We start from the raw sequence: 11,067 nt of genomic DNA on the forward strand, positions 1-11,067 counted from the left end.
ATGTTAGTCTATTTTTGTGAGGCATTTGGAACATTTATTAAGTATTAAGAAAAAACAGTACTACGTAAACATTAACATTCATAATCACATCTCCATATCATGTCTGAGAAATTTCTTCTTAGATTAACTCCCCTGGCGTAAAAGTCTGTGGAAACAGATAGACTTTGTACCTGGCCCTAAAGGTCAGCTGGAGAGAGTGCAGGGAGTTTGGCAGTAAATCCCTTAGTCCAGGACCTTCTCATAAGAAAAGCTTCATCTTCATTTCAATTGACAGGAATGAGGTTCAGCTTCTATCATAGACACAGCATTTAGCTAGGCTTCCAAAGGATCTTGTTAGAGATGACGATGATGCTGATGATGCTTATGAGGGTGTGAAGCATGTTGTATTTTCCAGACCCTTCCACACACACTCTCACGATTGAACCCGACAACACTGCAGAGTGAGAAATGCATGTGCAAAGTGGTGTGCTTTTGTTTTTGTTTTTCTTTTTTTGCAGGAGAAGAAAAGACACATAATTCAATCTGATTTATTGAACTTCTCTCATCAAAAGAACATTAAGATGCTTTGGATATATCTCAGAAGAACCCAATTTTCACATTTTTCGATGTGCTGTCTCAACTAGTAATAATACTAACAACTCTGGTTTGGGGACCACAGAAATAGGACATACACTGCACCCCTTCACTGACTCTGCCCACAAAGTTAACCAACAGTGGGACATCCCTGGTGGTCCAGTGGCTAAGACACGTCACTCCCAATGAAGGGGCCCAGGTTTGATCCCTGGTCAGGGAACTAGACCCCACATGCCACAATTAGATATTCCACAGGCTGCAACTAAGACCTGGCAGAACCACATAAATAACTATTTTAAAAATAGCCAACAGGAAATATGGTCCTCATAAATGACTATTATTGAGGCATGGTGTATGCATTGTTCTAGGGAAATGTGAGTTTCCTCTGTAAGAAAACTCAGGAATGTGGTGATTTCCTGTCCCCCTATTCACTGGGCCCTTGGACAGTACCCATTTTATATTCTTAGGTGGAAATCTTTGCTTAACCATATGTTTGACAGAACACAAAATATACTTATGAACAGAGTGCTTACTGGATTTTTCCTATGACCATAGTACAGCTCAAAAGAACTTTGCTCAGAATTCAGCTAATTTTCGTTTTCTTTCTTTCTCTCTTTTTTCCCCTATAACCATTGTTGGGGTGTCAAATGGGCATCTCTCTCATCTCCGAGACTGATGGCATCGCCTAGGACTTCCCACATAGACAAGATGAACGAAAGGCTTCCATGGACAGGTATGTAACTGTGGAGACAGCAGCGCTGCAAAAGAGGCCTCCTGATCAGAAAGAATGTCTGTCCCACAGTCAACTCTCTGACTCTGCAGTCACCTTTGACATGACTTACTGAATAGGAGTTTGTTTTCCAATTTCCATGGTTCAGTCATAGGCCATGCAAAGTAAATACCAGTAAATGAGCAACAGTAGGTTCAAAGGAACATAAGACTAGAAGCCCTCCTCCTTTGGAAGACGGTTTGGGGAACATTCACATATGAATCAATCTGTTTGCGGTCTTTGAAGTGACTTTGATTAAGAGTTGTGGCCCCAGTAGTAGTGAAATGGGTAGGGCCATCAAAGGAACTGACATTTTCCATATGGATGCTGAGGCTCACACCACATCCAGAGAAGCCCAGGTAATGGCCCTGTGTACAGAATGCATTCAGCTTCAGAAAAATAAACCAGAAACTCACTACTCTTGGAGATTGCTTGGGAGTGGGTTTTATTTGAAGGAAAGAAAATACGCCATAAGATTTCAAGTTCCTACTGATCAGTGTTGAATTAGATTAATACCTAGTCCATTAAAATTTTTTCAGTGCTCTTTAATGAACAGAAAGGATAACTTCCTTTGAAAAAGGAAGCAGTTTGTGTATTTCCAATAGATGCCATCTATGTTTCTGAATGAAACCACAAATAATAATTAACACTCAAAATTTTAGGGACCACATATAATCAAATACAATCCACTACACTCTCCCTGATTTTGTTAGAAGTCAGTTAATGAATATCTAAACTTTGTAAACTTATTAGAACAGAATTCAACAACTTTTTGAATTCTGAATGAGAAGGAAAATAACAATTCATTGAAAAATTAAAATATCTACCCACTCCACTTAAATAGAAGAAACTTGAAAATAATTGAAGAACCCATTCTTTTGCTTTTGGTCTTTGAATTCAAGTCACTCTAAAATTGGTGTCTGAATAGTTCATGTTTTCCACTTGACTTTAATATTTTCTTCACTTTAGAATACTCTTAACTGCCTAATGTCACAAACTGCAGAATTACCTTTTAATTATTGAAAAAATTAATTACTTTTTATTATTACCTTTTAATTCTCAAACAAACATTAATTGATTTTGGAGGCCAAACAAAAAGGAAAATTTGAGACCAGCAATGCAGTTTGCATAGTGGCTTTGTAATCAGAGAGAAATTAATAATTTAGTCACTTGGGCCAATTATTCCATCTTTTGGAACCTTAGTTTCATCATATGAAAAATGGGAACATAATATATCTTGCTGAGTTGTTATGAAGATTAGATGTAAAAACTGAACCATAAACTCTGCAGTTAGTTATTAAAAAATTATAATTACTGTTATTAAATTTCTTAGGCCTATTTTCTGATTGTCATCAGGTCTACAACCTGTTTCCTATGATGGGTTCTGTCTTGGGATAGCATTACATCTCATACACATTTCCAGTCTTCATGGGATTTGAATCATAACTACATGCATACACAATTAATTTTTAGACTAATATCTCAGGGTTGATCATTTATACTATTAATAATAAATATGATGAATATCTTCTAGAATGATTTAAAACAGACATGAAAAGTAGGACTACATCATTATTGGCTCAAAATGTAATGAGGACAAACACATTCTATTCTAATAAGAATATTTAAATTGTTACCCAACTTGATTCAGAAGGAGTAAGAAATCTCCAGCTAGTATGGGAAAATCACAGTCTCTTTTTCTCTGCAGCAGAGATCTGAAATTCATTATGTTTTTCAGTCCTCTTCCTGAGGTACCATTTCTGGCAGACTCTGGTCCTGTTCATCTATGACCATAAAAGAGCAAATGCTGCTGCCTCAACAAATTTTGTTTTCTAAAAGACTGAAAGATCTTTTTACATTTTAAGAAAAAATATTAACTGATAGTTGTAGTAGTATTTAGGAGATCCTGAGGGCCCCCAAAGAATGTTACTCTGAGCACTCATATAATTGCTGAGCAACACTTATTAATACATATTCATATAGTCAGCCACTTACTATCCAAGTGCCAAAGCTTTGGTCCTCTGAGCCTACCCAGGTGAGACCTAGCAGAGTTGGTGCCTAAGGTCTCTCTGTGCAGGTTGTGTAAAGGAAATCTGGATCAAAAGTTTACTAGTTAGCTGTTTGTTTACACTGAATTTATGAAGGGTGGAGAAGCTTAAGAAACTTGAACCTTTTCATTAAATAATATGCCCAGTGAAGTGGTGAGGAACCTCATTTGCCAGGATGGCTGCTAGAATCCCTTCCCAGTTCACCAGTTTGCCCTCATAAATTCTAACCAGAATGGAGTTGAATGCACTTTGTGTCAAAGACTAGTTATCTCAGACCCTAATACCACCCTGCCCTCAAAATGTCTTTCCTGTAAGAAATTAAGAATACCTTTGTAATTCACGAACACTTCCAGTAGACTTTTGAATCTTTGAACATAGGAATAGTGCTCTTTTCTTCCATCATGTCTCCATGTTTCTACATGTTAAAAACACACACACACACGCACACACACAAACCTCTGATTTTAAAAAGTAAACTATTTTAAGTAACCATTAAAAGTTCAGAAGGACAGGATGAGACAATAAGGAGGAATCATCTTTTATACAGTTGACTAATGAGAGAAGAATTTCAGAAAACTATACACTTAATTTGACAGAGAGCAGAGTTGGGGGAGGATTCATTTAGAGATAAAACCTAGTAAAGCAAGGATCAGAAGAACAGACCCACAGAGGTAATCAGTACTCAATAAGACAGGAGAAGAGAAAAAGTAAAGAGATTTTTTGGAGTGGATGGCCTGTTGTCATCTCCTAAAACCAGGAGAATGGGGTAAGTTCCTTAAGGAGGAAGAGAAGAGAGAGTGCCTTTGCTAGGTAGAGCTGCGTCACAGCTGTTAGTATCTTACCTACTCCAGCATTACCTATAGAAAAAGAAAAAGCTGTGCTCCGTTCACTTCTGTCCATCTGCTTCATTAGCTTAAAGAACAATTCCATTAGAGCTTTACTTGGCAATTGCAGTTATCATTTGTAATTGGAAACTATTCATATTAGTGGAAACCTAATTATTGTTTGCTGCTAATAATCCCTATGATCCCTAAGATTCTCGATAATTCTGGCTTTTTAGGATAATACTTGAATTGGAAATGTTTGGCTTTGACCTACAGTAGAACTGATCCCATTGAATCAGTTCTTTAGTTCAGATGTGGCTACATCTTAGTTTGTATAATATCTTTTTATAGTTTACAAATTGACCTGCATAATCTTTATTTTTACAGTGAGAGATAGCTCATATACTGATTTTATAGATAAGTAAACTGAGACACAAAATAAGTGGCAAAGGCAGAACTCAAGCCAGGCTTTCTGGCTCAAATTTGACTTTCCTTGCGCCAACTAGTATATTAATTAAATGTACCAGATACCTCCTTTCCATTAATCTACAAAAAGATGTCATGGTGACTGTTCTTGGTATTGAGCAGGCAGAAGTACATAACACTGTCCTAATGTCTTCCTGAAATTTATTCTAAAAACTACTCCAAGGGTAGGGAAGGCCACCATCCTTGAATGATGTGACACCACTGATTGACAAAGACTCGGCTCAGACCTTGGGAAGAGCAGGGGGGATAACAAGCCAAGTCACAATCCAAATTAGTGCAGCCTCTCCTACAGCAGGATGAACACAATGTGATCTTTGACCAACGTTTCAAAGCCCCGTGTAGCTTGAGCTCTGATGGTGCTTGTTAAAGAAGGGCAGGGCGGTGCCGAGCTGACAGCCTGGAACACTGATCCAAACACTGCAAACTGACGTGTAAATCACCCTCTGACTAGGGGTCTCGAACTTGGCAAAGGAAATGTCATCTCCAGATTCTGCCCGTCACGTGTTTATGCAGAAATGGCCCTCCAGGTGCCTCTCTCCTTCTCTACAGACAAGTGACATGGTGCTGGTAGAAATAACATTTTTGGAGTTTATTCCCAAGACTAGCTGTAATTTTTTTTACACATTACTTTTATCTGAAATTCAAACATATTTTCCCTTTAAAATGCTGTATATTTCTATATCCAGAAGATAGGAAGAAGAGAACAATATCCAGTCAATGCATCAAATATCATACCCCCTTGCAAGGCTGAAATTCCTCTCTACTGCCTCTGTAGCCACTGGCCTCAGGGCTGTCTCTCTCTCCTCAGATCCTTGTTTTACCTTTCAAGACTACTCGGTTGGGCTCTTCCTCATGTAGGTGATTTGACCAAGATCTCATAGTATCCTAAAATCTTCAGTCTATCCATAAGTGGCCTGTTGCTTCTTATTTCACTGATCATTCCTAATAATTGAGAGAAATGAAATTAAAAGTCAGCCATTCCTGATAATAACTTAGCAATTCTTAAAAATATTGACAAGGAGAAGTCATGATGTCTGTTTACATACGTGGTCAAAAGTTATGAACTTCTAGGTATAAAATAAAGAAATTATGGGGATGTAATATACAGCATGGTGACTGTAGTCAGTAATAGTGTATTATACATTTGATAATGCTAAAAGAGTGGATTTAAAAAATTCTCATTAGGAGAAAAAATTTATAACTGGTGATATATGTTAACTAAATTTTTTGTGAGCATTTTGCAATACATATAAATACTGAGAGTCATTATATTGTACACCTGAAACTAATACAATGTTATATGTCTGCTATACTAAAAAAACAAACAAAAAAAAAGATGTATGTCTAATATGAAGCTTTTTTGTCTTTTCTATTTTCATTCCTATTTACCTGGCCAATCAAGAGTTGTCCATATTAGTGACTCTTAAATGTGCCTATGAATGTCTGGGTAGTTTTTATTCAGTAGATCTGGGTTCTGAATTTCTAAGACATTGCTTGATGATACTTATGCTGTTGGTCCATGGATCTCAGTTTGGGTAGCACGGACCTGTATATTGCATATTAGCAGAATGAAGAGTATGAGGGATTGTGTGTGGTAAAGATAATATAATTCAGATTCTTCTGATAATTTGTAAATATCTAGGCAAAATGGCTTCCCAGGCGGTGCCAGTGGTAAAGAACCCGCCTGTCAGTGCAGGAGATAAAGCAGATGCAGATTTGATCCCTGGGTAGGAAAGACTCTCTGGAGGAGGGCATGGCAACTCTCTCTGGTATTCTTGCCTGGGAAATCTTGTGGACAGAGGAGCCTGACGGGTTACAATCTATAGGGTCACAAAGAATCAGACATGTCTGAAGCGACTTAGCACGCACACACTGAGTCTATACTACTGGAAATCCAATCATATTTTAAGAATGCCTATTGGTTTATAATCAATAAGTATCAAAATAAATGCGAGCTAAACTTTCCAATTTTTTTCCCCTTAGTTTGCAAGATACAGACAATTCTCAGTTTGTAAACAAAGTATTAGGATGTCCTCTTTTTAAAACTGATTTTTTAAGTAACAAAATTTAGAATGGAATTATAAAAGTAGGAGCCATATTGAGACCTAAGTTGACATAAACTGAGTACAGCTATGGGGCTTTCATCACATCTGGAAAGGTCTCCCCCAAGCCCTCTCAGGTCAAATCAGCTTGCCACAATCTCCAAGAGTGGAAGAGCCTTTCCCTAGCAACAGTGAGTATTATTTAGAATACTGAATATCTCTATTCGATATTTCCAAAAAAAAAAAAAAAAAAAAGAATTCCCATTGCTACTATGAAATGCAAATGCTTTTTGTTAATTGAATCATCATATAATATCTTTAAAAAATAATTTGATAGTTTAATTAATTAATTTATATATTTATTTGGGCCATGCTGGGTCTTCATTGTGGCACACTGGCTCCTATAGTTGTAGTGCGGAGGCTTTACTGCCCCAAGGCATGTAGGATCTTAGTTCCCCAACGAGGAATGGATCCTGAATCCTGTCCCCTGCACTGGAAGGCAGATTCTTTACCACTGGACCACCAGGGAAGTCCCTTCATATTGTTTCTTAATATTACATTCAGTTTTCAGTGATAAGAATTCAGATTATTCAACAAATATTTATCAGTTCAGTTCAGTTCAGTTCAGTCACTCAGTCGTGTCTGACTCTTTCCGATCCTATGAACCGCAGCATGCCAGGCCTCCCTATCCATCACCAACTCCCGGTGTCCACTCAAACCCATGTCCACTGAGTCGGTGATGCCATCCAACCATCTCATCCTCTATCGTCCGCTTCTCCTCCTGCCCTCAGTCTTTCCCAGCATCAGGGTCTTTTCAAATGAGTCAGCTCTTCACATCAGGTGGCCAAAGTATTGGAGTTTCAGCCTCAGCATCAGTCTTTCCAAAGAACACCCAGGACTGATCTCCTTTAGGATGGACTGGTTGGATCTCCTTGCAGTCCAAGGGACTCTCAAGAGTCTTCTCCAACACCACAGCTCAAAAGCATCAATTCTTCTGCGTTCAGCTTCCTTTATAGTCCAACTCTCACATCCATACATGATCACAGGAAAAACCATAGCCTTGACTAGATGGACATTTTTTGGCAAAGTAATGTCTCTGCTTTTTAATATGTGTCTAGGTTGGTCATAACTTTCCTTTCAAGGAGTAAGAGTCTAAATTTCATGGCTGCAGTCACCATCTGCAGTGATTAAGGAGCTCAGAAAAATAAGGTCTGACGCTGTTTCCACTGTTTCCCCATCTATTTCCCATGAAGTGATGGGACCAGATGCCATGATCTTAGTTTTCTGAATGTTGAGCTTTAAGCCAACTTTTTCACTCTCCTCTTTCACTTTCATCAAGAGGCTTTTTAGTTCCTCTTCACTTTCTGCCATAAGGGTGGTGTCATCTGCATATCTGAGGTTCTTGATATTTCTCCCGGCAATCTTGATTCCAGCTTGTGCTTCTTCCAGCCTAGCGTTTCTCATGGTGTACTCTGCATAGAAGTTAAATAAGCAGAGTGACAATATATGGCCGTGACGTACTCCTTTTCCTATTTGGAACCAGTCTGTTGTTCCATGTCCAGTTTTAACTGTTGCTTCCTGAGCTGCATACAGGTTTCTCAAGAGGAATGTTAGGTGGTCTGGTATTCCCATTTCTTTCAGAATTTTCCACAGTTTATTGTGATCCACACAGTCAAAGGCTTGGCATAGTCAATAAGGCAGAAATAGATGTTTTTTCTGGAACTCTCTTTTTCGATGATCCAACGGATGTTGGCAATTTCATCTCTGGTTTCTCTGACTTTTCTAAAACCAGCTTGAACATCTGGAAGTTCACGGTTCACATATTGCTGAAGCCTGGCTTGGAGAATTTTGAGCACTACTTTACTAGTGTGTGAGATGAGTACAATTGTGAGGTAGTTTGAGCATTCTTTGGCATTGCCTTTCTTTGGGATTGGAATGAAAACTGACCTTTTCCAGTCCTGTGGCCACTGCTGAGTTTTAAATTTGCTGGCATATTGAGGGCAGCACTTTGACAGCATCATCTTTCAGGATTTGAAATAGCTCAACTGGAATTCCATCACCTCCACTAGCTTTGTTCATAGTGGTGCTTCCTAAGGCCCGCTTGACTTCACATTCCAGGATACTTCATGACATTTAGCTAGGGGTTAAGCATATAGGTTGGAGAAGGCAATGGCACCCTACTCCAGTACTCTTGCCTGGAAAATCCCATGAACGGAGGGATCTGGTAGGCTGCAGTCCATGGGGTTGCTAAGAGTTGGACACGACTGAGCGACTTCACTTTCACTCTTCACTTTCATGCACTGGAGAAGGAAATGGCAACCCACTCCAGTGTTCTTGCCTTGAGAATCCCAGGGACGGTGGAACTTGGTGGGCTGCTGTCTATGGGGTTGCACAGAGTTGGACATGACTGAAGCGACTTAGCAGCAGCAGCAGTAAGCATATAGGTAAACAAGACAACAAAAATCCTAGCCATTGATATGTCAGTTGTTTGTCTTTTTTATCCTAATATGTCTTTTTATAACTTTGTAACCACTCCTCCAAAACTTCTTTAGCTCTAAGTGCAAAATTGAATCCTGAACCCTTATTCAAATTTTTAAAAATATGGGCAACTGAAACATTTATGAATGTTGTCACAATTGGAAAGACCATAAAACTTGCACCTATTTTTGATATGTGCTATATAAATGTACATGTATAAACTATGGCTTCTGCCTACATACGGAATACTTTACACTTACTTCTAATTTTTGTGGATGATGTTGTATTGTAATCACTTTGGGTAAAGAATCCACCTGTGATGTACAGGAGGCATGGGAGACACAGGTTTAATCCCTGGGTTGGCAAGATCCTCTGGAGGAGGAAATGGCAACCCACTCCAGTATTCTTACCTGGAGAATTCCATAGACAGAGGAGCCTGGGAAACTACAGTTCATGGGGTTGCAAAGATTCAGGCATGACTAGTACATGGCACATTCCTTAACAGGGCTGTAAATTTCTTGGTGAAACCAGCACTGTCTACTGAGTTGCCAAGCTAGGGACTGGGCCTGTCTGGGCTCCCTAAATCATATTGATTGAATTTTGTAAACACCCCTTAAATCATCTGTTTTCAAGTCCTCAAAATATCACCCAAGCAATTTACAAGAGCCTCTTCACTTGCTTCTGCTTTGGGCTTTCCCCTGACTTCACATTTTAGGCTTCCAATCTGACATCTTCAGTCCCCAGAGAAAAAGTCTTTCAGTTGTGTTTGACTCTTTGCGACCCCATGAACTGTAGCCTGCCAGGCTTCTCTGTCCTTGGAATTCTCCAGGCAGGAATACTGGAGTGAATAGTTACTCCCTTCTCCAGGGGATCTTCCCAACCCAGGGATTAAACCTGGGTCTCCCACATTGCAGACAGATTCTTGACTGTCTGAGCCACCAGGGAAGCCCAGAGGGAGCTCTCTAAAATGTCAGTGGCTTGTGTCTTGCCTGGCTTCAGTGGATTCTCATGAACAATCAGGGTAAATCCAAAGCAGTATACAAATTCCATGAAAAAATACATGTGGAAAATGTTGCATTCTGTCTACATCCTTTGATTTATAGTGTGTTTTGATGTATTAAAGCTTCTGAGGGTGGGATGATTTGGGGGAATGGCATGGAAATATGTATAATATCATATAAGAAAGGAATTGCCAGTCCAGGTTCGATACAGGATCCTTGGGGCTGGTGCACTTGGATGACCCGGAGAGATGGTACTGGGAGGGAGGTCGTAGGGGGGTTCAGGATGGGGAACACGTGTACGTCCATGGCGGATTCATGTTGATGTGTGGCAGAACCAATAGAATATTGTAAAGTAATTAGCCTCCAATTAAAATAAATAAATTTAAATTAAAAAAAAGAAAGATTTGTGCGGATGAAGAAGTATCCTTGGGCAGAAAAGTACAAACAGACCATACTTGTATGACACTGAATAAATGACTAAAAAAGACCAAAAACAAACAAACAAACAAACAAACAAACAAACAAAACAAAGCAAAGCAAAACAAAAAAGCTTCTGAGAAGACCTGCAGTTAAACAGACCTCTTGTTTCATTTAATTCAGAATGTCTCAGATTTATTTAACTATGAAATTCTTCTCTTCCTAGTAATTCCTATAAAACTCCTTCAAGCCAGCATTCTCCAGGACACAGTTTGGGAAGTTCATTTGGTGATCTGAAGGCAAAGCTCTGACCTTTGTCTTTCTGAGGGCCCTTAATCTGATCCTCCTCAGAATGGCTGCATTCAGCTGCTGTACTTGATTAAACACAGCTGATTCAATAACATTTTGGAGCTATATTCTAAAGTTTAG

At 39.0% G+C, this 11,067-nt stretch overlaps 1 non-coding gene across 1 annotated transcript; it reads left to right on the plus strand.

The window, feature by feature from the left end:
* Window positions 722-793, plus strand: TRNAG-CCC. The gene has a single exon. It is a non-coding gene; the product is annotated as a tRNA-Gly (tRNA).

This window comes from Capra hircus, chromosome 9 (genome assembly GCF_001704415.2).
Source record: "Capra hircus breed San Clemente chromosome 9, ASM170441v1, whole genome shotgun sequence".
NCBI lineage: Eukaryota > Metazoa > Chordata > Mammalia > Artiodactyla > Bovidae > Capra > Capra hircus.